The sequence below is a fragment of the Chamaea fasciata genome, unplaced genomic scaffold, assembly GCF_029207755.1.
Source record: "Chamaea fasciata isolate MVZ Bird 193981 ecotype frontalis unplaced genomic scaffold, bChaFas1.0.hap1 SCAF_8, whole genome shotgun sequence".
In the NCBI taxonomy this organism is placed as follows: Eukaryota; Metazoa; Chordata; class Aves; order Passeriformes; family Sylviidae; genus Chamaea; species Chamaea fasciata.
Window position 1 is genome coordinate 17,427,711 of NW_027094093.1, and position 25,124 is coordinate 17,452,834.

Consider the following 25,124-nt stretch of genomic DNA (forward strand, 5'->3'; position numbering starts at 1 on the left):
ATAGTTATGATTCTTCCTCTGATGAATATATTGGCTAGAAAACTCACTTTTTATGAGTTTTTTTGCACATTTTATATTTTGTATTGCACAGAATAAAGGTTTAGACCCTGACTTTGGACCTGAAATCTAAACAGAATCCAAGGGACAAAATCAGATGGTGCTAAACCTGTGAGTCTGACACTGGGACAACAATATTCAAAGCAAAAAAGAGAGGGCAGGTGACGAAATACAAACTCCAGCTGCAGGAGCAGTGACTGAAAAGCTCGAATGCCTGATTTTTTCTTTGAATGGACCTGTTTTCCTTAATCTCTGTACAAAACAACTAGCATCTACAACTGGACAGTGTTTACTAAATGAAGCCTTCTTTTCCTGCAGTTCTTTGTTTTCAAAGTTTAAATATAGTGTGTCCTTTACCACTGGCTATTTCAATTTGCCTTCCTGCTAACTCCAGTCTGTAATACACTCTTGCATGCATGCTCAGATGGTGGGTTTTTGTTTATTTGTTGGGGTTTTTCATTTGTTTGTTTGTTTTGGGGGATGTGGATGTGGGTTTTCTTGTGTTGGCAGTTGTTATCTCTTGAATGGGTTTTAGCTGGAAAAATTAAAGGGAGATGCACTGCAAAATGATAAAAATGATGCTATTTCTGGAAGAGAGAAGTCTTAATTTTTGATTTTGACTTTTTTGCCATTTCTCTGTGCTCATATTCATCCAAAGGCATAATTGCAAGCCAAGACAATTTTACCTAAAGTACAGCTGAAGGCAACAACGTCTACCCAAGGTGCTGGGTGAAATTTACAGCTTCTGTGGCACAACACTCAGTTCCTGGGAGCAGCCCTAGCTGTTACAAGCAGCAGTCCTTATGTTGAACTGCATCATAACTGGAGCCTTTGTGATCCTGGGTAACCAAATTTGATTCTCTGTTTCAATTTTTCCATTTGCCAAATGAGAATATTGACACTTTGATCACAGAAATAGAATGGAATTAAAGATTCTAATGATACAGTGCTCTGAATTGAGAAAGAACCAAGCCATGCCAAATATTGTTATTGTAAAATATGCATTTGTAAAATAATCACAAATTCTTACAAAGATTAATTTAATTTCCTGGAAATTGTGCATTTTTATAAGGTCGCAGAAGGTCTCCTGCCATACTGTGGGTAGTGTTAAAACCCCTCTAGCAGTTCAGTATGAATTATTTTCAAAGCCAAAAATTAGCATGAGCTCTATGATATCTCTAAATATCCATGTATCTGGATATAATTTTAATTCTATCCTATTTAATCTTTCTTTGTCTTCCAGAACACCCAGAAGCTATCAACAATATCTCATATCAGCTGTATTGGTGTTATATCACCTATGGAGTATATACCAGATTTGAAGAAGTTTGTCTGTGAAACATCATGCAGATGTCCCTGACTGAACATCCAGCCCACAGCAGAACAGTGAAGAGTACTGAATGGGGAAGAAAAGTTGAGTTGTAGGAGAAAAAGTAATGTGCCCACAGGACATATAGCCAGGGTCAGTAATTTTCCCCTGACCTTTTGGCAACCCAATATAGACCACAAGAGATCAAAGCCAGCTCAACCATCTTTACAGAGTAATGGAGTAAATAGGTCACCCATTACTGATGCTGTGCTGAAAAAGTAGCTCCAGATGTATTTCAGATGGCCTGACACCTTTTGTACAAAAACCTACTTACTTGGGCGGTGTACAATAAAACAGGATTTGATTTTCAATACAGTTCTTAAAATACAGGAAAACAAACAAATACACCTGAATATCACAATAAGTGCCGTTGCCAGTGTTAGATACCCAGTGAAAAGGAAGCTCACGTTTGTCAGTGTAGTTTGAAAGAAGCACCTTCCAAAAGACAAATGCTGCTGTGAACCTTTAAAGTTATTCGGCTTTTCCTTAGCTCTGTGTTACAATGATTTGTTCTGTTTGAAAAACATGCAGCAAGGGACTATATTTTCAGTTCTATGATATGTGGAGTGTCCTTACCTGAAGGAATATGAACTCGTGGTGCTGGAGGGGGCTTGTACACACAAGAGTAGCAAAAACTCTTGGCTTAGAAATGTTCACGATGCTACTAGCAGCAACAAAAATCAGACCTTCTTGCTTTTGACTTGGATCAAGGGAAAAAACAGGGAAGTGAGAAAGACTCAACGACATTGAATAATTGGTAAAGTCAAATTAGATTTTAAAGGTATTGGGTCTTCTGCCTATAAATGCAATGGACCATTTTTTCCTCTCACTTGCACCATTACCATGCCGGCTGAAATAAATGATGCTCCTCTTTTTTGTCTGTGACATTGTAGTGATGCCATTTCACACATCTAATGGGAGCACATTTTGCTTGAATAAGCCTATTAAAAATTTTCCTTGTTTTTGTTGTACCAATGTATGCTGCTTGTGACAGCACAGCAGGTGGCTGCATGGAGGTGAACTCTAATTAATTCAAATCAAAAAGTGAGAGACCCAGATAACAAGCTCCACAATTAGCAAATTACATCAAGTGTATGCAACTATCCATCAGGAAGTAGCTGCCTGGACACCAGTGGTAAATCCAGCCAGTTCGTGACTGTGGCAAGCAATTCCCCAGGGGAGCAGATGCCTCTCTGTCACTGTCACCACTGTCCAGCCGGACAGAGGGGCTGGCTGCCCACTGAACTGGATGGCCCAGGCTGTGACCTGGCTTGCACTGGGTGGAGCTCCATGGACTTGTTGCGACCACTCATTTTATGAGGAAATAAACTAGTGACCAACAGTCAGAAATAAAATGGGTGGTCGTCTTAGGTCCTTGTCATTAGAGTGTCCTGAGCTGTGCAATGTGCTCAGAACCAGTGCAGCCTTACACTCCCTTTTAAAAGCTGTGCTGTGAGTACTTCACTGTGCTTTTCAAAGTACCTATAAAACATAGGAAGGGCTTTGGGGAAAAGATTTGCTCCCACCATAAATCAAAAGTGAGCAGACAAAGGTCAAAATACCAAAAGCCACAAGAACATTAACACTTAGGATATAAAGATTGCCTAAGAAACTAATGCCTGCTCTTTCCCCAGATAAAGCAGACACCTTATCTTTGGGAGTTTACAAAATGGAGCCAAGCTATACAAGTAACCACTTAACTAAACCAAGGCCTGGATCTTTTAGCAGTCTGCAGTCATTAAAGCTCTCGGAAAGTCTCCCAGGAGCCAATATGCTTGCTTAAGTATAAGCTGTAAAAGGTCCCTGAGATTTACAAGGAACTGCTCCATGCTAAGCTAGGCACCATCTGATAAACAAGCAATTTTAGCTTCAGGCTAAACGATGCTCTTTGAGGCTTTGATTTACAAGGCTGCAGATGATATATTTGTAGTTCTAGGATAGGTTCTGCTGTGGACCTGCTGTGATTACTCATCCATGAACTAAGTTAGGGCTCAGATCTTCAACTAGGAGGTCAGAAAATTGTCAGTGGAGCAAGAAATGTTTGATAAGGTTTATTTAGATGCTAACCACATTAAAAAAACCTAAATTAACCAAAGAGAGGTGAACAATTCTTAAGCTTTCTAGGGAGCAAGCATGGTTTTTTGGGTTGTGGTGTTTGGTTTTTTTGTTGTTGGTTTTTTTTTTTCTTTTTCTTTTTTTTTTTTTTTTTTTTTTTTTTTTTGTAGCCTAATCTTAAATGTATTTTGAGTAAAAAAGATTTGAAAGTAACCTCCAAACTGGCATTCTGGACTAATTTTACTTTCATTAGGCTATTTTTTCTAAAAGAGGGAAGCATCTAACATCTTAAAATACAGAATTCCGTCTTCTATCTTATGAAATTTCTCAGTCCTGTTATGCTTCTCTCTAACAGCTAAAAAACAACTTTGAAAGAATCAGCACAAGTGAAGTCACATAAACTTCAAAAATTTAGATTAAAATCCCAGGCAACCTGAGGGGAAAGAGCAAGAAGGAAAGGAAGCAGAACCTAACATTTCAGGAATGTGTGGCTTTCACCATTTTTTCAGTGGTCCCAGACATGTGGGCCCAGTCCTGCACACTGCTGGGTGCCTCCTGAGAAGTGGCGAGTCCTCTCACCTGTTGTTAAAGCTGGAATGTTGTAGACATTCCTTTAACTTTGCTGTCAGGAATACACAATTCATGGATTTTAAAAAATGTGATTTTGACATTGCTGCTACATGTATTAGGATTTTTTTTTCCCCTCCGGAAAAGAGCACAGATCAAGCATTTTTAAAAACAGGTTAAACACAAAATTTTAGTTCAGAAAAAAATAACCTTTATTTATTGTTTTAAAATGGAATTTATGTGTTCTGAAATTCTTTTCTGTAATACTAACAGTTGATCTTACCTAAATAATATATCACCAGAAAAGCCTGGAAAATGGTGGGGTGTTTTTTTTTTTTGTTATCACAGAAGCTGTAGACAAACTTTAAAAGTACATCTTATTTTTTGCTTCTTTTTCTAGGTTGTTTTCAATTGCAAAACCTTAGACTTTTGATAATTGTGTGTCTGAAAATCTTCAGAAATGCTTTGCTATTAAAGTCTAGTTTTAAAAAAGCTTTCAAACAAAGATTTTGTTTCACTTTTAAACCTATGAATCCTTGGCTCCATTAGATACTTGGTCCATGAAGCCCTCTGCCTTAGAAGTGCAGCATGCCCTGAATTCACTCCACCTTGTCTTCCTGCAAAGTTCAATGGAATTTATATTGAAGTTTATAAATCATTGTGATTTCATTATGCAAAGAAGGCTTTTATCACATGAACATATGACTGAAACCAAACAAAACATGTTGTTTCACAAAGCCTCTGGGACTCAGCAATTGCAGAAGAGGACATTGCCAGCTGTACTTGGGGGAAATACATAACAAGATGTTTTCATTTTTAGTAAATACTGTGCAGAGAGTGCATGTGACAGTCAAGGTGCTCAGGTAATATAATCTTGTGCTGTGTTATATGACAGCCATTAAATTCAGAGATGTTGCACTTATTTAAATATCAGGGTTATCGGCAGTGTCCAGAAATTGTTAAGAATTGCAATTGCAGTCACATAAGTAGCAATAACTGGAGTTAAGTCTCCAAAACTACTACCTTTACTCATTTTTCTTATTCTAAACCACTATCTTTACTCACTTTCTGCAATGCACTTTTCTTAGATTCAAATTTAGAGTACGATATTTTGGCTGGAATCTCTTAGTACAGTTAAGTCTGGCCTATGAACCGAAGAATCAACGTGGGGGTTTTTCTTAGTGCTGGCTGTCTTGTTTGTTTGGTTGATTTGGGGGTATGTTTGTTTTTTGAATGCCACCCCTTAAGCAGAAGGAAATACCCCGGGTTTTTTTTCTGCTCACAATCTAGATACAACTAATTAAATCCTGCATTTTTTTGCAGATATGCATGTGACATAAAACAAATTGTAGAGTGAGTCTGATAATGTAAATATCATACAGAAGGATTCTCCTTCACAAATCTCCTTACTGAAGTTTGAACAACTTCAAGAAAATAACTTGTAATTTCAATTGTTGTTCCAGCAACTCAAACACGGGGTATTCGCCGCTTTCTAGAGGGTATGCTTGTGTTATTCCTAGTGACATCAACAGGACTTGTGGATCAGCAAATGAAGTCCATATCTATCTGTTAGATATATAATATACAAAATACAATATCAAGGTCCAACTGGCAATGTAAAAGGTCATTTAAAAGGTGCTTAACTTTTTAAGTAGTATGTAGTAGGAGTACTTTTTTTTCCCCAAGACTTCACATAAAATTAAGTACGGTAACTTTAAAGATAGAAATACTAACAGAAAAATGACAACATATAAGTCATAGCTTTTACTATAATAGTTTTTTATTTATTCTTTAATTGAGAAAGACTCCATGGGAATTTGTTTTCCAAGAGTATAATAAGTTACAAGTGATTTTCTACAATAAAAGTTAAAATCAGTGAAAGCTTGCAAAGCCATGCTGTCAACACAGAGCAGACTGGGTCCAAGCAATTGAACAGCTGGAGGAAAGCTTTGTGAGCAATCTACACTGCATAGCTCAGAGTTTCAACTGCTTCAAAGCCAGGTGAGTCCCAGTCCCTCGAGTCAGAGAAGCAGTGATGCCAGCAGGGAGGAGCCAAATTAGGTAGACAGCAGCCTTGCTGGAGTGGATGAAGGAATAATGAGATGCGTCCATTTGCATCCCGGCTGTGAGCATCCTCGATCCCAGCAGCCATGGGTGAGTGAGAGCAGGACTTGAGTTGTCCTCTGCTGACCAGAGGAGCTCATAATAGCTCATTCAAATAATGAGAAGAGGCAGAAGCCCTCTACTTCTTGCCTGTCCCTGTCCTGCCATGAATTCACAGCCTGTGGGAGGGTGGGCAGCATCTTGAACTCCGCTGTCCAGTGATCCATTTCAGAGTGGTCTTGCTGCCCTCCCTTCAGACACCTGCCCTCTCCACAGGCTGCATGGACAGGGGATCTGCAGAAATGTTTGCTTCCCCCTTTATTTTGTAGCTTCTGCCAGGCTTTTTATATTGGTTTTTCTTGACTCAGAGCCTCTCCATCCAATGCCAGAATATTGACTGGTAAACCAAGAGTGTGCATTTTTCCCTCTGCTCTGCTTCTGGGGCTTTCTGACCCATGGATCTTGGTCTTTGAGATCCACTGGCCTCATTTCAACTGTCAAGGTCAGATGAATATGGAATCTGAATCCTCATGAATATCATTATGCCCCAGAATTTTCCCAAATTTTGCATGCTGGGACCTTTTCAGATCTTTTGCAAGGCTACTCATGTTGAAAAATAAAATAAATTGGTAAATCTCTACGCCAATTGCAGAAGATAGAATCTAGGCAGCTCACAAAAATGTGAAAATATGCAAAGTAAACAGATTGTTTCTGACAGTAACAACCCTGCAATTGCATAAAGCATCATCAAATTGCAACCTGCACATATTAAGCTTTGAGAACAACTGAATTCACAGTGACACATTCTCAGCTCTTGAATTCATTATCACACCTGCTCAGCTTGGAGATTTGCAGTATTGCACCTTGTTCTAAAAGGTGGTCTCCAAAGGAGCACTGTATTATCAATGTAATCTCATTTGGGTTCAATTTTATGAATTTCTCTGCGAGCTGTACAGAGAATTGTAGTGAGGGCAGGGCAAAGAGGTACCAAATATAGGTAAATATATGCAGACTCTTCTGTGGGTGCTGCCTTCTGCAAAGATGTTCATAGCAGGACCATGAGTGCTCCTGAAAGGGGATTGTGAAGGGGCAATGTGCTGTGGTGCCATTAAATCATGCTCTAACTCTGGCTGTAGAGAGCCCAGCTGAGCTGATCTGCACGCATCTTTCCTCTGTGATTTTAACAGTGTACTTTATTATGCAGAAATTTCTCGGAGAAAAAGACACCCAAACCTTAAAATCTAATTCACTGTGAAAATTGTAATAACTAATCACCAGGAAACAAGGCTTTTTAAAACAAAAGAAATAAATACTAGCTCCCCTAATAAACACACTTTCATTCAAATACAAAAGAAATACAAATTTCATGATAATGTTACAGTCTTGACCCTGGACAATATGCTGAGGATTCCTTAAATGGATCCTATAATGGATACTATTGCAGGCATTTTTAATAGTTTGATATGTTAATGTGCTGTAGAATTTTAAAGCGTATTTATTGCTATGAATTCTTTCAGTTCTTCCAGATATCTTAATAAAATATTTTCTCACTTAATCTAACAAAATGTATATATGCAGACTTCTATTTGATGCTGGTCAGTAGATGCCATTAATGTACACATTAAAAAATAATTAATGTACACATAAATAATTTTTAATGCTTGTCTCTCCCAGAGGTAGTTATTTTTGTTATGGTTAGAGTGTGAAGGTCTCCTGTAATAGTATTTATTTAAGGTCAGAATTAAAATTATGCTGTGATGCAATACATTCTCTATAAAATAAGCATGTGCTCAAACAGCCCACAATTTATTGTGTATTTATAACCATCTCCTTGATTTTATATAATTGATACATGGAGACAGATGGTATACTTAAGAAAAATACTTTAGGCTGTTAAAGATTTTCATTTTTGTTTGTTTGGGTTCACTCTAATGTGTTTATTTACCCATTGCATGTCTTTATTTCTCACAGATGTACAACAACACAATTTTCCAATAACAAAACTATTTCCTTCCATGAACAGCTCCATGCTATTACAGCAAACAGCTGCTGAAGCCAACACTGGCTGGGAACTGACAGACATTCCTCCAGCACAAGATCTTTCAAGGTCTTGCAGAAGCAGTTGGACAGATAAAAGTCCAGCTCCTGGAGGGGACACTGGAGTGCGGTGAGCTCTTGCACTGCAGCTACACATGTGAGCAGATCAAAAGCAGTCACCTTCTGTCATTAAAACAAACAGCTCTTGGCAAAGCACTCTGCTCCTTCTTCTGTTCTTTCAGACACTTCCAAGAGTGGAAATTAGCAAATTTGTTTTGATTAACAAATCAAAACTTCCAATAAATTAGGAAAAAAAGAAAAAAAGAAAAAGGACTTCAGAATGAAAGAAGAGTTCTCATCCTTATTGCAGAGAAGAGTGCTAGAGTTTTACATTTTCCATGCATGAGGAGAACCTTTTCATTAAAGAATGTTTTGGTTAGATTTGTCCTAACTCTCTCTTTTTACACAAAACAGAGTGGTCAGAGAATCTTGGAGACAAGGGCTTTGAAGCCAGAGAAGTTTCCTGAGAGCAAACTACAGCCAGGTGAGTTATAAAGATAAAAATACGTCATAGAATCATAGAATATACTGAGTTGGAAGGGACCCACAATGAACATCCAAATCTAACTCCTGGCCCTGCACAGGACCTGATATCATGAAGATAACATGTTTCTATTGTAGTCACAGAAAAATATGCCACGAGAACAAAATGTTCTCCTCTATCCAGTCTGTGGCATCTTACTACTTAGATATGAATCATTATGAATTCAGTATTGTAACCCAAAGATAATTCAGTAGTGAGATAAGGGTTGTTTAAAAATCGTGTTTGAAGGGAGAATCCTGCTGTTTAAAATGTGATCTTGAAGGGAACAGCAAACTCTTCCTCCCAGATAAAGAAAGGTGTCTACAGGTGTGGGCAGGAGGGTCTACAGCCTCAAGGGAGTTGGAGAGCAGCTGAGTATATAGCAGGGCAGCTGTGCTGAGTTACCCTGATCAGGAGCCATAAAAGAGCTGGGGAGGGGTTGGGTTGTTGGTTTAGTCTGGTTTTGCACTGTGTGTGGTGGGGCAGTGCCTCTACTGGTTTCCAGGTATTTGCTTACTTTAAGTCTAGCAGTGTGGTGTGGGGTTTGGGTTTTTAATAGGTTCATTTTGCTGGTGGTCATGAGGGGTACTTTGCTGAACGCCTTTCTTTGGTTTTAGTATGGGGTGGACTTGAGTGTCTCTTTTGGAGCTGCTAGAAGAAAAGTAGAAATCTGTGCTTCATCCCTCAGGATATGTCTTGTTTTACTTTCTGTCTTGAGAACCTTGTAATTAGTAGAGTCATGGAATGGTTTGGGTTGCAAGGGAACTTTAGAAAACATCTCGTTCCAGCCCTCCAGTAGTGGTCAGGGGTGCCTTTCCTTTCAGACCAGGTTGTTCAGAGCCCTGTCTAACCTGGCCTTGAATGGTTCAAAGGCAGCCATGGCTTCTCTGGGTGGTCTGTTCCAGCACCTCACCACCCTGATAGTAAAGAACCTCTTGCTAACTTTTGATCTAAACCTACTTGCTTTTTGCTTAAATCTGTAATATCTTTTCCTGTCCCTTCATGCTCTTATAAAAAAAGAATCCCAAACCAACCCCTCATCATTGTTCTTGTAGATCCCCTTAGTAAGGTGCTTTAAGTTCTCCCTGGATCTTTTTCTTCTTCAGCCTGAATGCCCTTAAGCCTCAATGTGTTTCTGTAACTGTTGCTTTGTAATATATTTTTTAAAGTTGGCTGAGTGCTATTGGGTGGGAACCAAGTGCAGCATTGCTGGAAAATCAAAACAATGTTTCTGTTGTGTTGAGTTGTCATGACTCTGCTACTCTCATCTTAGAGTTGAGAGGTCTCAGAGAAATTAAGCTCTCAAAGAAATTAAGACTTGACTGACAAAGCTCAGTGAAATCTCATTCAACTGTGTGAAGTAAGCCTATCAGGGAGCAAACACAGCTGCTCTAAGTGATGGTCGTTAGAAACGAAGCCAACCTGTTTTCTTGCCGGTTTAAGTTCACTGGCTGCTTTAGGTCCCGGTCTGCTTTCCCCAGGACTGAAGCTGCCCCTCTGTAACTGTCTCTGTGCTGAGCCACCTGCCGGCTCAGCAGCTGTGTGTGGATACCACTCTGCCCTGTGCTGACGGAGCTCAGTGTGGCTGTGAGGAGGAGGTAAAGGTTCCTGGGGCAGGGTTGCTTCCACTGCCTTTGCTCCGAGTTTGTCCTGAATTATCCATGTTAATAACTGGCTGCCAGTTGTTAAAAGGGAGAGAATTCCCTGAGTTGCTGAGGTCTAAGTCTAGTCACATTTCAGAGATGGCAGTTCCACTTAAACAGAGTGTGAAAGGCCTGTGTGTCCTTCCCCTCCCTCCCTTATTGTATGCTGTTGTTATTTTGAATATATATATATTTTTTTTAATACCTAGCAGAAAGAGTCCTGAAGAAGGAAAATGAGAAGCTCCTCTGGGTGATATAAAACTCACATCTGGCTACCAGGATAAACAAATGAGGTGAGCAATGTATTCTGAATTCTTCTACCTTGTATTTACTTAGAATTTCTGCTGTAAGTTATAAAAAAGTACATCAAATATATCTGCCATTCATGAATGCATAATTAAAAAACACTTTTTGAAGGAAACGCTGATATTTATTGTTCAATGGCTATAAATTTTTGCCTTCATATTCTTTAAAAACACAAAAGCAGAGTTGAAAATATGGTCCTGTGTTTCGTCAGTGAAAATAAACCAGTCTTTTCAAATGGGGAAAAAGGAGAAGGTACCATAGGGGAAAATATGCAGACAATGAAGATCTATGTAAGAAAACAAAATTATTGGATAGAAAAGGAGGAAGAAACAGAGGAACAGCTCTGAAAAGGACACTTACTGAGTGACTGCAGGAAGCCAAAACTTTAAAGAACAAATAGAAAAGCAGGAAATGAGAGAAGCGTTGTGGTCAATCTTGTCCTGTCAAGGCTCAGGAAGTCTGAAGGGAAACCACAAGCTGTGCATGCAGAGGGGTGGCCTGATTGTCTCATTGCCCCTTTCTGTGCCTCGCCTCTGAGCAGCCTTGTCCTTGTCATCCTGAACTCCCCATTTGCTCCCTGTTTGGTGCTTTATTCGTACTTGTGTGAATGTCTTCTGGGGCAGCGCCTGCCGGGGCAGGCTTTCACTCCCCCCTTCTCCTTCCTACCTTCCTCTGGGACTCAGAAGTTTTTAAGAGTGAATAAAAGTCAAAAAGAAAATGAAAGCCAGTGGTGCCTTAACTATTACTATAAGCAAACACTGCATTATGGTACGTTTGCAGGTGTCTGGATTTTCCACATCATAAGCTTGGATGGTAGAAATAAAAAGCTGCAACTGGGTTCTGCTGCGGTTGAGGTGGGCTGAACTTGGGATTTGGAAAAGATTTTTCCTCTCTGCATTGCCCAAGTGGCAGGAATGAGCTTTGCTTGGAGATTTTGTAGGTTTTTTTAATCGAAGTTGCAGAGAGCTGCACAAAGGGTGTCTAAAGAAAAATCTTTTTCTTACTGCTTGACACATGTTAGAGTGAAGATGAGGAACAATAATAAGCAATATTTACAGAACACCTAGGGAAATTAGGTGAATTTCTACTGGAAATAAAGGGCATTGTGCAAGGCTGAGTGCAGCCTTGTATTCTGATTTTTCGTTCTTGTTATAACTTTCCTATGTTTGTCAGGAGTGTAAAATTTATTTATGGAAAAGGTTTTTTTCTTTTAAAATGTGATTAGAGAACAAGTAAATCCATAATCCCTTATTTAAAATGAAAAAATTGCTTAGTACTGCTTTGGAATGCTTTAGTCTTGGGGCAAGAGGATTTAATTTCTTCTTTTAGAATCAATATGCTAGTTTTTTCAAGGTTTTGACTGTTCCGGCAGCACTCGGTTCAAGCAACAATATGAAGGCAGATTGTACTCCTAAAAAAAGTGAGGGGTGTACCTGCCTTTTCTGACTTTTAATGGTAGTTAGTTTATATTGATTGTCCAACATGAATTCAGTAGAGGATGTGATGCTATTTAATTATTGGAAGATCTGCTAGGGTTGCTGTTTGGTTTTCTTATATTTTCTCTAATACATAATCTCAGAACAGGCTTAAATAATGCCAAGAGGAGGTTTTGAGTCTTGGATTCTGTATTGGTGGGGGAGTAGTCGGAAAAAACAAGGATCAAGTAATCAGGATGAACCTGAGTTTTTTTAAAAAGAGGTCTCAACTCCCCTTTCTTTGCTTTCCTTGAAAAGGTTTATCAACACAATACCTCAAACTCTGTGCCTCTTTCCTGTTAATTCTACCCCTGGCAAAGCCACGGCAAGTTTTGACATCAATTACTTAACTTCAAAATTGACCTGTAAGTCCTTGTTTCCAGTAGTTGGTCTAACACTTTCTGGTGAGTTTAGGGTGTTTAATGCCTGAAGCAGTTTAAATGCTTATGCATACACATTTTTGTATTTGAAGTGTCTTGCTGTCTTAAAAGAATGAGGTAGAGGAGCTGTAGAAGAAATGTAGGGAATTCCATGCATCTTTTACAGGTCAGAGGAAGCTGGGGGGGGGTGGAGTTCAGGGGATAAGCCCTTGAGTCTCACAGCTGGATACCAGATTGTACAGTCTGGACATAGAAGTTATGCCTTCAGCTTGGCTCCTGTTGGAATCTGGGCATCATTTCTGCTGCTGATTTTCATGGAATTGATGTTAATGACAACAATTGCTAGCAATCGGCTGAGGTTAATTATCCGAACCACTTGTTATTTCAAGTATCTGGAATTGCAAACATCTCCTTGAAAGTATCAATGAAGGAGGGACTCTTTTTCAAGTATTTTATGTGAAATTATACTAAGTAGAAGCAGTTAGTAGAGTTTTGGGTTTTATCAAGTGCTAAAGTAATATCAGATAATAATTTCCACTTAGTTGAACAACCAGAGAAAAACCAAGAATGTATCAGTGTGTGTAGTTTTTAGGTGGTGGCTGAATTTTTTTTTCTCACAGAGCAGAGATTCTTGGAGGTTATGAATATATGACTTGGGTAGAAGTTTAGGCAGCTTTGCAGCTTCATGTAGAGCAATTTTTCAGCTTTAGATAGGTTTAAGTAGCTGCAGGTCTGTCATATGCTGTGATAGAACATGCTTTAGTGAGATGTAATGTATAATCAGTCATAGTTCAGTTTAATTGCTTGATTAAATTAGTAAAAATGCACACACATTCCACTTTATTTTAAAATAGCACAGTGCAGTAATGACCCAAGCTAGTCTTTTTTATTACTGGCCTTATTAGAGTAATAATGTACAGATCTTGTTTTGCAGTATTGTTGCAAACCCTTCTTGACATGCAAATTCACTCATGTTCTGCATGCTTTTATTGATTTTTATGGAAGAGTTGGTTTGTTTGACCTACCTTACTTTGATTTTTTTCCCCTTTTTTCCTAAGGAAATCAATATAATAAAGTAATTCTTTCCTGCTATCCTCTTCTTCACAAAGCTCTTCTGAGAAGTCAGAAAATGTCTCCCCTTCAATTATTTTAGACTGGTTTGCATTAAATCCTTTCAAAGGGACCCATGTAAGTGTGCTACTTTAATAAGGATGTCTTCCTGTGATAGAAGCTAAATAAAATTTTACATTTAAGGTGAGTAAGAACCAGTTATGGAGAAAATTGTTTGATATATGTTCCATCCTAATTTCATTTTCCATGCAAAGCCTGCTCCAGCTCTAAAGTAGGATAGGAGTTTGATGATACAGTATGCATAATTCATGGTTTTGGCCTTCTGTCTACCCTTCCTTTTCTGGAATACTACATATTTAGATTAGGTAAACTTATTCTTGTCTCCTATCAATACAGTTTGTTTTTGAGCAATATAATGCAGCATACAGTGTTGCACCTGGAGAGAGTGAGACAGGCAGCTGGAGCCTCAGATTGCAGAGCAAGCTGTTTTCTCCCGCAGAGTACATAGGTCTCATTTGTGAAGTTTGCCTCTGTTTCATCCTGGATATCATCTATTCATGACTTTCCAGAAAGAATGGGATGCTTTGCACCACCGTGATGTTATGAAGCAGTACTTCTGTGGCAATTTAGTGGCAGCAATGAAAGTACTGGTGTATGCACAGTGTACAAAGCACTTCTTTGATACTCACTGCATGTGGTCTGATCCAGAGCCCACCTCTGTGTTTTGAGCCCTTCTATTCTTTGTGCTATTACTTATTATCATTACTATAAAATATTTGTAAGTATATTTTTGATTTTAAAGCTCACAGACCTTCAAGGCATTAGTTTAGACTAACATGCCCCTGAACTATTGGGAGTTCAACAGGTCAAATATGATTTGCCAAATCAAAACTGGAAAAATTTGACGTTGCCAAATGTTTCCAAATATTATTCTTGTTCTCTGTAGTCTTTAAGCGATCTGGAGTTGTATTGAGCAGAAAAACTCTCCTTGTGTTAAATTTGGTGTCAGTTGTTATCTTAGAAATCAAATGTGGCCATACAAGGTGGTACCATACTGCAGAGAAGTAGTTGAACTTGAATGTGTCTGAAAAGAAATGTTTACTGTTAAATTACTCCTCTGAAGTGAAAGCCTAAAATTATAATTGCTTCAATAATAATAATAGATTGTAAAGAGACCAAAGTAAACAATGGGCCCTTGGTTTTGGGAATTCAAATGCTCACCTTCATTTTAGATTCAACTCTTAATAATATTGTTCAAACTTTTCAGAAAATTTACAAATCGGATTATTTTTTGGAAAAATTACTGTGACAGTTTCCATTTACAATAATGTTTTAAAAATCAACTATCCTGCATTTTTCACAAAGGGAAATAATTCATTAAATTTCAACAAACTTTCAGTTACTTAGCAGCCTTTTTTTAATGTAATTTTCTGATATCACAATGAAGTAACTGAATGCTTTGCTTAGCCTAGTTTGTTTTTTTTAATTGGAAGGAAGTTTGCAGAATCCCCAAACTGATATCTTATAGCTTTGAAATGGCAGGATTGAATAGAATTCATGTGTAATGTTTCCAGTGTCCCAGTTGAGAAATTAAAACTCAGTTTATTTAATTTTATCTAAGATGGTGTTTTGAGTCTTTCAGGTGTTTATTGGGTGGTATTTTTACCCTTCAACAAAATGAAATTTTAAGTTTAGAATGACCACACTAGCAATGAATTTCTCCTTTTCCATACTGAATTTTTAGTGAAAAAAACCAAACTACTCAAACAATTGAATGTTTGAAGCTCTGCTTTAGAGGGAATAGTTCAGATTCCTCCACTTGTTTACAGTGTGGTGGGGAGGGACTGGCTGTGCTGCCTGACTGCAGGATCTGATTAGAGCCCTGGGGCTGAGCTTCAGAGCTGGAGATGAATTTGTGCAGGTGCACCTGCAAGGTGGAATGTGCTCTTCCAAGTGCTTTTCCAAATGTTTCATGATTTGCCTCCTGTTCAAATTTAACCTTATAGACAGAAAATTAAAATCAAGGCATATTCCTGAACTTCTAAAATAAATAAATAACTTTTTGTCATGCCCAGATACTGTAGTTGCTCTGAGCCTTGGATGCTGCAGCTGGGGGCTGGAAAATGGCTGTGGAGATTTTTCTACTCTCAAGTGTGGAATTTTCCTTTATCCTTCCGAAAATGCTTGCTGAAAGACAGGAATTGGTCCCTGATGGTTAATTCACTGTCACAGAAAATACAAGCCCGTCCTTCCCAAACAGATTTTATTTACCCATACTATTACATGGAAAGAATAATACTGTGAATGCTGCTTCTGTCAAAGGTCCTCTGCTTCAGTATAGATCCAAAGTCTATGAGTTTGCATTGGAAGTTCCTACATGTGAGTGCTGTTTCTTTGTCTTGTCTGCAATTCTCTAACAGTCCCAGAAAGTGCAATATTTAGTGCTGCAACTGCATAAAGTGTTTTGATGTGTTGAATGGTGCTGCTATTTTAGGTCTCAAGATCCGAATTTCTGGTGTTTTCTGCTATGTAATCCTTTCCTACTGATGTCAGGGTCGTGGCTGCAGACTTATCAGGGACTCTGAATTCCATGAACTGGATTGTGGCTCTGCTTCCTTGTACCGAGTGTGCTTTAACTAAAGAATGATTTTCATGCTCCATAATAGAAATCCAATAGGCAGGGAGAAGCTTAATGATAAAAAATATACTGTTTAAACAACTCTTCTCAAAGATATTGCCTTCATCATAGGTGTCTATAATAAATATAGCCAAAGTACCTCTGAGAAGAGGAAAAAGTGGTGGGTGACTAAATAATAGTGAGTATGCACTGCAAAGCTGCTAATAAATACAATTCCTAGCTGCCATTGTAGTGTAAATATTAAAGTCTAGATTTTTCCATGAATTTGTAGTTTGAAAAACATCTTCATGCTTATTTCAATCTCTCCCCTTCAGCATTATACCTCTAATCAGAAAGCAAAATAGATGCATCAGGTGAGGTTTAAAAAGGGGAAGAGAAACATTTGGTTTTGTGTGGGAACAATTAGAGGCTGTAAATGGAGGAAGAATTTGCCTCATCAGTCAAAGATGAGTGTGTTGGAGAAGCTTGTTCTGTGGAGCAGGAGAGGAAAAGGTCTGGGGCAGTGTCTGTGTTTGCAGGTGTGCCTCTGAAATACAAGTTAATGTTTACAGTCATAATTGCCACTACTTCAGAAAACCTTTCTTTTCCCCATCCCAAACTGCACATTTGAGTACCACATCAATGCAAAAAGAAGGCTTCAACAATAATCAAATAAAAATAATTGTTTTTATTTAAGAAAAGTGCTGGGAAGGTGAATTCCTTCCTCTAGAGTAGCTTGAGCTTGTAATATGCCACAGTAACGCTGGGATGTGCCTTCACCTTTTGGAGTCCCAGTTAGAGGTTTTGCACTGGGTCGCCTGTGTTCTCACCATGGTGAGGGACTAAGAGTGGAGGGAGAAGGACTGCATCCAGCTGCTGGAGTTGCCACAGATGGAGTGAGCAGGAACCTGGCTGCCTCTGGGGTTAGTCTGGAACATAAACTGTGCTCAATTGGTAGGCTTTGATGATGACTCTAATGTACCTGTTGTGCAGCTTGCAAGGGTTTTCTTTTCCTTTCAAGTCTTTTGTTCTGCTCTCCTTGAGTTCAGCAGCATGTCTCCTTACATAGAAATCACTGTCACAATTTGAGACAGGATTATTGCTTTTACAAAGTACTAAATTCAGCAAGTGCCTAAGTATAAAAAAAACTTCAGCGTTCCAGACAGTAATAGAAGCAATTCTTATATTCTTAATATACTGTAGCATTTTTAAAGGTTAAAAAAATTTTCAATATGTCTCAAAGTAGCTTCTGAGTGACAGTAGTTTTCAGCTGATTTCTTCTTTGACATCCAAATGACATCCTATGTTGCGTATTCATAATTTCAAATATGAAATATGTTGCAAAGGAGAGAATGGACGCTGGGAAGAATGGAAATAGAATTTGGAGTTAAAAATATGGCTTTTCAGAAAAAATTAGTAAGGAATAATGCATACATTTCTGGTCTTTATATTTACTTAGTACATGCACAACTAGAAATGAATGTATTATATCATGTTGTCTATATTCTCCTACATAAAATGGAAGCTATAAATATTTGTCAATCATTTAATATATAGAGTGCCTATTTTAAGCCAGTGGGACTGTTTTTTTTAAAAAAGTATTGAATTTAGCCTGATTTTTATTTAACTGCAAGTGGTAGAAATAGGCCTAGCCCTTGATGACTTGTTCTACAAGTTCTCCCCAGTTATGCCTGTCAACTCTACTTATATAAAATTCCATTTACAAATTCTGTATTACAATTTTTTGTTAGCTTAATGATATTGGCTAGCGGGTTTTTTTGGATAAATTTTATTTATGCTGGATCTTATTTTGGTATAGGTGGAATTAAAGGAGTGCATCCCTCTGCGTCTCATGCGGAACAACAAGCTTCTGCACAAACTGGGTGGATAGTATCTTGTGTTATCCAACACTGTACCCCTTAGGTGGAGACCTAGGTTTTTGAGATAGTAGCTGGGGCATGTCATGGCATCTAAAGAAGTGCTTCAAGTATTTATTTCCTATGTCCCTCTGTCCGTCCCTGCTTACTTAGAGCTGCCAATTACCTGCTTATGGAGAGTGATTAGGAAACTTACACTCAAGTGAAATCGGGCTTTCAGATTTGCCCATCTTTATATAGTTATACCAGTGTGCGATTTTAATGCTTCTACGTGAAAGATGGAAGAACTTGGTTTCATATTTTTGATATCCATTTTTATCCGCACTGTATTACTGTTTAATCCTTTTTGTCTGATTGGTTGTTCTCTATTCCTGCAAATAAAGGTTCAAAAGTGGCTGTAGTTTCTGTTATAACAATCTGGGAGCTCCTGGAGCAATAAAGAGAGCAAAAGTCTATTCTTGGAGATGTTTGCTCTTCTTGATTTACCTCGTCTTTTTCCCATGGTCTTTTGTCTGTAGTTATTAATTATAGTCAGGGCAACATTTTCAGTGATTAATTGACTACTTCTTAAAACAATAAGGCTGCTTAATAAGCAAAACACAGTGAAAACATCTTTTTTTGTGAGACTCTCTTTGGTAAGAAAGCTCCTGTGCACACTAGCAATTTTAGTGCTATAAAATGAGGGGAAAGTTTCTCATAGATATGCAGTATTTAGAGTAATAAACTGCTGGTTTTAAAAATGCCCCCACTCCAGCATTAACACATTTTTGGCTGTAGCCCTTGATTACACTTTACACTTACTGGAATTCTTTAAACAGAAAAGGGAAAAAAATAATTGGGTTGGACTCTCTAGTGCTGGGAGAAGGAGATAAGGATTACAGCCTTGCATGACAACTCCCTTCACTAGATCTTGGGAAGGAATTATAAACTTCAGAGGGAAGAAGGATGTGATCAAGCCAATTCTTTCCTTATTTCACCACAGGATTGAGTTCAAGCAACCAAATTAATGTGCAGCCCCCAGTGTTTGTCCCTCTCCAAGTTGTGGTATGCTCCAGGTGCTTTTTGAATACTGTTGACTTACACTGCTTGTGTAAGAGATTAGACATTGTTATGATAATTTATCCAAAACTGTCTTTTCAGGTGTCTAGATATACCATCAATATATTGTTAATATTTTCAGGGTAGTGCAAAGGCCTTGCAAACCCACTTGATGCTGGATAGAGTTAGATGGCTGCAGGGAGTGCTGGCTTAAGCCTGGCCAAGTGGTCCCAGTCACCAAATCAGTGTTTCCATGCCACAGACTCCTCCTTTCTGCCTGCATGTGTTCTCCATGAGATGGACCAACAGTACTAATGTCTCCTGCTGGTTGAAGGACTTGTGCAGTTCTTGAGGAACTATCACTTTATCTACTCTTGCAAACTTATGTACCTGAAGTGGCTGCCATCTATATACAGTATAATTTTCTAGTACTTTTACTTTTTTGTGCTTTGGATTTCATTCAGCTCTTTTTTTTCTCCCTCTATCAGATATTTTTCCCTGCATAGTTTGTTTCATCATGTTCCTTCTACTTCCACATCTTTTACCTGGGATACAAATATAATACTTCAATATGACATTGTGTAATTATTGGAAATCAGGCAAGACTATTTCCATGCTCTCACCTTCAAACACTAGCTCCTTGTGATGATACTGCTTCCATTAAAGAAGCCTCAATGACATTTAGCATGTCCCTGGCTCTATCACTTAACCCATCTTGCATTGCTACTTCTGTTACTGGAAAGGGTGCAAGCTAAAAAAGGCTGTGATGTTTGTATTGGTAGAGATAGTTAAAGTGTCTCCAACACAGTTAATAGCAGGGCTTATGCCATTTATCCTGAAATTTACTTGTAAGACTGTGTGTCAGCTAAAATGAATCTCTTTATAATACAGAAAATGAAGGCACTAAGCATCTTGCATATTGCCTGACCTACATCTTTCTCCACTAATGGAGCTGACAGGTCTCTCCCAGGAATGAGACAGGGGACGTTATTTGTTTTCTTGAGTGTTTCTTGTAGCTTCTCTGGAGCTTGTCTTACTGATGTGTAAGACAAAACACAAAGACAGCCTGACTGCGTTCTTTAGAAGTCTAATCAGAGATTAGGCCAATCAAACTTCATAGACCTTCATAGCCTCTAGCAGAGTAGAGCCTCCCTTGGAAAGCCTTAGCGTAAAACCCCACCATAATGAAAGCAGATCTTGTTTGACAGGAACAAATGTTTCCATGGGTCTCTAACCATAGCCCAGACAGCTCTATTAAATAATCAAGGTAGAAAAATTGAAAATTTACTAAGATTTCTGCAGTCACTTGATTTGAATGCAAGAAAAAAATGCAGCCAACTGAGTATGCTGATACTATAGTGAGCCACCCTAATGCTACTGGACTCTGGAAAGGTCTGAAAATGCAGCAGCAAACATTTGCATCTTCTTTTGCTGGCAGGATGAAACTTTCCTGCAGGATTAAAATAAATGGCAAGTTACATCACCAGGCAATAATTTTTCCCAGGATTGTCCTTGGCATCATTTGTCTGGTTCCTGAAACTAATCAAGGTGTAGGGAAGAACAAAAATATCCTTACAGATGTACCTTTAGCTTCTTGTCTGTAAACTTCCAGGTCATCTGTAATATATTGCAGATGGCACTGCTTATCAATAAAATTGACTAAAGCATCTTAAATCAAAGCCACAATTAGACCAGAACTGGCATTGCTAATATATGTTAGTAATAGGATGGAAACCTCATTTTGTGAAACAATAATTATTTGTAATAGTTTACAAATTAAACATTTAGAATGTTATAATTGATCTAATAATGTACTGTTGTTAATGACTGAAGCAAGCCAAGTTGATCTATGGTTAGGCAATAAAGCTCTTGGAAACAAATGGTCACAATAAATCAGTTTTGTAAGCTTTTTAAAGTTAAAGCCAGAGGATACTTCCCTAGAAAGGGATCTCAGTGACTATCACTAGAAGTGCTTTCTAGTTATGATTTAGGGGATGGCTGTGTTGAGCCTTCTGCTGAGCATAGCAAAAAGGGATGACCTGTCTAGAATTTGTTTAAAGTTCTATGTTGCAGAATATCTATGTTTAGTGGAAGCAGTATATGTACTGTGAACTGTCTTTGAACAGTTGGGCAATGCTCTGTAGCATATTCAGTAACACCCCTCATAGTCACAAAAACAATCCTCAGTGAAATGAGAAGTCCTGATACAAATAATTTTCATTTTTAGAGTTCTTATATAGTCTGGAGAATAAGGAATACTTCTTGAAAAAGAATTATTAATTTGGTTAGTTATATTATTTGTGGACAATGTTTAATATTAAAGATTTTAGTCCTTACTTTCAACTGATTTAATATTGCCATACAAGAGGAATAAAATTCCACTGAAAGTCTTCAACATGGTCCATTTTTAAAACAAATTCCCCCTGCTACATAGTTACTTATCCCTATTATAACAACTTTAGTGTTTTATATTCATTTTATACTTTCCAGTGAAGGAGGTATTAAAAAAACCCCAGCCCCGAACCCTAAAAACAAACAAAAAACCCCCTATACTGAATTAAAGAGAGATGAGTTATCATTTTACTGAAATAAATATTATCTCTTTTTGAATCTAAATTGCCTTCTGCATGCTAGCAAAAATAATCCAAATTTTTTCATAACCCTGAAGGTAAATTACCATGGAGGAGGAAATTTTAAGAAATGCTATTCATTCCTAATAAGGAAGCTGCAAAACAAATCTAGTAGAAGAGAAATGCTTTGGAGATGAAAAAGCTTATACAGAGGCTGTGATACACTTGGTGATGGGTAGGAGTTATGAGATGGAGGAGGGAGACAACATGTTAGTTTGAAGCTCCTTAGGGACTTAATGCATGCTAATGATAAGGAAAATAAGAAGCCAAATATCCTGAAAGACAAATGTTTTCAGGGTTTATGGTCGATGCCATTTCAGGGAATACTCTGAAAACAATTTCTGTTCTGTATTGGCAACTTGCTGTATTTCTGACCTAAATTTTTATTTTTACCCACAACAGATTTTTGGTTGATCACTCAGAATATTTAGTTGCAATACTCTTCTGTCATACAGTTGTGCTGGGCTGTTAAAGTTGTTATAAATCTAGATTGGTGCAGGAACCCATGAACAACCATTATGGGTCTGACCAGAGGCCCATTACATGCACTAGTCTCTCTAAAAGCAATCCTTACCACTACGGTTAGAGCTACATGGAAAAAAGCTTGAAGTTGAAATGGATAAAAATCAGTTGCAATTAAGCCTACCAATACTGTTTTGCTGTTCTTGGGAATTCTTTGATAGGTTTATTGTGAATTTTACTAAACCACATTTAATGTGTACTCAAGTAAAAAAAAGTTTCTTCTGCTTTGGTCAGATCTGGACCTGTGCAAAGCAATAGGGAGGCTGTTCCACAAACCCATTGCTCTAAAATATCATTCTGTCTCAAAGCCAGGGCATACCAATGCTTTCCATTAGTATATCAAGGGCAACCTGACTCTATAGCCTATAGAGGGTATTCCCTTTCCTCTCTGCAGCCTTCATACCAATTTCCATAGCAGTCGTATTCAGCTGCCTGGGGGAACCATGCCTTGAACTACCCAAACACCTCTGTTTCTCCTTTGACTTTGAAATGGGGATGAAAAATTCCTGGGCATTCTGAGCTCTGACCTTATAGGATTGGACTAATCCTGCCTTGGAATAAGGGTCAGGAAGGGTATGGGCTCTCTATGGGCAGCCAGTAGCAGTTACAGCTAGACAAAACCCAACTTCAGTAATGGTAAATCAGAGTGAAATAACTATCTCGTAGATCTGCCATGGGACTTGCAAAGAATTTGCTGGGGCACCTCTGAGCTAAAATGCTAATACATATGGTGTGTTTATCAGCTTTGAGGTAGATAAATGATGGTAGAAAAGTGATGTGAGTACATGGAGGGGGAACTGGCATATGCTAATTTAATTTTTGTTTAAATCCCCTTATTAAAATTCAGTCAGGCTCAAAAGCACAGGGGAAGGTCTCTACATTTAAAAGTAGAATTTTTTCCACCAAAACAAATGACATCTCAAACAAACTTCTTAAAGGTAAAAAGGGCTGGAGAAGGCAGGGAAGAGAGGAGCAATCAGCAGGTTGCAGTTGTTTGAAGTGACAGCTCAGAGGATTTACAAATGTAGTTGCTATAACTATATTGCTTGAGTCACAAGGAAAAGTAATAGAAGTGCAGCTGTTGAGAGGTGGTGACTAAAGTTGATGGAACACTAGCAATTCATTTAAACACACAGAGGTTTTTTGAAATAGAGGAGCTACAGAAAAAGGAAATAAAGAAAAATAAATGAGAGAAACCCATAAAATGGATGTAAGAGTGTCTCAAGCAGCTCAGGATGTGTCTGATGTGCATCCTAGGGGATAGTGTTTACTAAAATATCATGGTTGTTCATGTGGCTTTGTATGGTGAAGCATATTTTTCACATCGTGCAGTGGGGAGCAGCTGGGAGCATTGGTACTCACAATGGCTGCTACCTGTACCTGACTCTAGTGAAGGTCAGTGTTTCTCTAGGGAAGGATAACATGCACAGAGTAAAGAAGTTACAGCACTAGGCTGCCGAGGTCTAACCCAGTCCAGCAATGGCTTGAGGACTGTTCTTCTTGGTTGTGGAATCCTTTAGCAGTGTGGGTTAATCCTTCAGTAAAAACCAGGGGTTTTTACTGTAATTCTCAGTAATTCACTGCCAGTGGTGGTGAGACTGAGAGCATGCAAGTGGATGTGTTTTGGGTAGGTGGCACTGGCAACTCCTGTGCTGGGATTGCTCACTTTTGGGAGACTGCTGAAAGAATGGGTGGAGTCCTCACAGGAAACCTTGAATAAATTGGCAGCATTGCAGATGCCAGTCTCTTGAAGATGTACTGGATTAAATAGATGTGGCAGAGGTGCTTGGATATGAAGGAAAATGCAGCATACAGCCTTTGAAGGAATACAGCGGAAAGTGTCAAGCATGGCTGTTTTTTAATGTTTTGATAATTCAGCCTGGAAGTTCTCTGAACACTTTATCACTATCAGCTTGGTAAATAGCAGCTCTGAGGGAGACCATACAAAATCTGCAGCTGCCTTAAATCCACTGAAAGGAACTAAAAGAATTCAAATAGCTTCTGTGCAACAGTAGATGAAATGAGTAGAAAGATACTAGGTTTTAAGTTCAGCAAACTAAAATGACAATATTAGCACAGCTGTTCTTCAAAAGCCAAGAATTTGTTATGATTTTTACTCATGTCTCCTGTAAGTGAGATGAAATTGGAGCACCATAATAAAAGCAAAGGAAGGAAAAATAGTATAAATCATTGGTAAGGCCATTATTTTAAGCTGGAAGAATTAGTGATATTTACAGAAGCAATGTGATCAAAAGAGTAAGATTCCAGCATGCTGGAAAAAGCGGTCTGAATTTCTTATATTTTTGTTTATACTTAATTTTTACCAGCATATACTTCTTTCTTCTCAATTTGAGTGAAAATACAAAATTAAGGAGCTAAGAAAATGTTGCAGTTAAACTAAGTGTTATCCAGTACTTACTGTTGCTCATCCATGGGAACTCAAAAGTATGTAGCTAGTAAGCAGTCTGTGTAGTACCTTGAACTGGAGAAGTCTCTTAAGTCTTCCTGCAGAGCACATTTCTTTAGTTTACTGCTAGCTGTTGAACCTTTTTATTGTCACTATTATCCTTTTTTTACATATGTACAGTATGCTAGTATATGTTACAGAGAGGCCTGAACAAAGCCCACGGGATGAATTCTGCCGTCTAACGCACTGCTAATCGTCAGTAAGAACTTGAAGTGTTTTATTTTAAAAGAAAAGCTACGACCTTATAAGCCAATGTGCCACAGAAAGAATTTTTAAGGAATCCTGCAAAATTTCGTAATAAAACCATTGCTGGTCTGTTCTGGGCTC

The 25,124-nt window shown here is 38.3% G+C and overlaps 1 long non-coding RNA gene across 3 annotated transcripts in view; it reads left to right on the plus strand.

The window, feature by feature from the left end:
* Positions 1-9,191: 9,191 nt before the first annotated feature.
* Positions 9,192-25,124, plus strand: part of LOC136293289 (uncharacterized) — a 49,409-nt gene continuing 33,476 nt past the window's right edge. For 2 of the 3 annotated variants that reach the window (XR_010722125.1, XR_010722123.1), the window contains exons 1-2: positions 9,192-9,276; positions 10,624-10,707. This is a non-coding gene — a long non-coding RNA (uncharacterized lncRNA). Of the gene's footprint in view, positions 9,277-10,623; positions 10,708-18,082; positions 18,626-25,124 lie in introns of those variants that run through there. The other variant, XR_010722124.1, reaches the window with a different exon arrangement.